A 1,297-nucleotide genomic window follows, 5' to 3' on the forward strand; every position below is an offset into this window, starting at 1 on the left:
GAATACTTAAAATATAAGAGCCAGAAATACCAATATGGCTAAAGTTTTATGCAAAGTAGAACAGTATATACGTAAGATATAGGCATAGGGTCAAGACTAAAAATGTGAAGAATTGGCAATAACTTAGGCAATAACTCGAGTAAATTTTACTGTGAATTTGTTGTTATAGGTAGATTTTACTGTAATATATAACTAATTTTTGTATTATTCTATTAATTGTACTAACCAATTATGTACTACTATTATTTTTTTATAACCTATTTTCAAATTTCTAATTATTAATTAATAATTAAAAAATGTATTTTTTAAAGTACAAAAAAATATTCTAATTGAGTTATTTCAAATTTTGATAGAAGTAAGAAGTAATAACAAATAGAAGTAATAACTTGTAATAACATTTTTAGTTTTAATGAAAGCTAATATTTTCTAAATCCAAATATTTTATTTGAAATTTTATCCTTAACTGTAATATTTTACGTAAAAGTTTTCTTGTTCTGTACTTTACCAGATGTAATAAGTTGTCTTAAATTGTTCCAAGTGTAATAACTTGTCCTGTACTTTTCCAGGTTTATAATCTTGACAATATTATTTCTCTTGCTCGCATTTTTCTATGTAAAATTATTATTATTATATATTATAGTATAGTTATTACTCTATGAAAAAATTTCGTAGTCGCTCTTTCTCCGCAACTTATCAAGCCTCCGAGTTTGTTTACAAATATTATATATATATATAAGCTGTAATTTTTTTAATAATTATATATCGTTAATATAACAATACATAAAAACGGGCTAGAGTTGAAGTGCTCAGCATGATCTAGAATTCACATTATTGTAAGAATGGATACATAAGGGTGGAATACCACAGGAACAATACCATATATCCAACGCAAGATTTAATATATGTGTGTGTGTGTGTGTGTGTGTTCAATTCCTTCAAAAATCAATAAATAAATATATAGTTTTCAGTCTCTAAAATGTGTAAAAAGTAAGGTAAAATAAAGTAAACAGGCATATGCAACGATATAAACTTTAGAAATATCATGAATGTTTAAAATATTTATTTTAAAATATTTATAAACATGCATAGTTTCCAAGTTACTCTTTTACTCTTTTACTTGTTTCAGTCATTTGACTGCGGCCATGCTGGAGCACCGGTCATAAAGTGGCAGAGGTTTCGCATCCATAAAGGGCTTAGCCCCATGAATGACTAGTTAGCGTCTAAAACCGAAGGTCATATAGTTCTTCAAACCTTGGACGTAGGAATCCGTTATTGATCGGACCACTGTATTTATATA

This window comes from Octopus bimaculoides, chromosome 1 (genome assembly GCF_001194135.2).
Source record: "Octopus bimaculoides isolate UCB-OBI-ISO-001 chromosome 1, ASM119413v2, whole genome shotgun sequence".
NCBI lineage: Eukaryota > Metazoa > Mollusca > Cephalopoda > Octopoda > Octopodidae > Octopus > Octopus bimaculoides.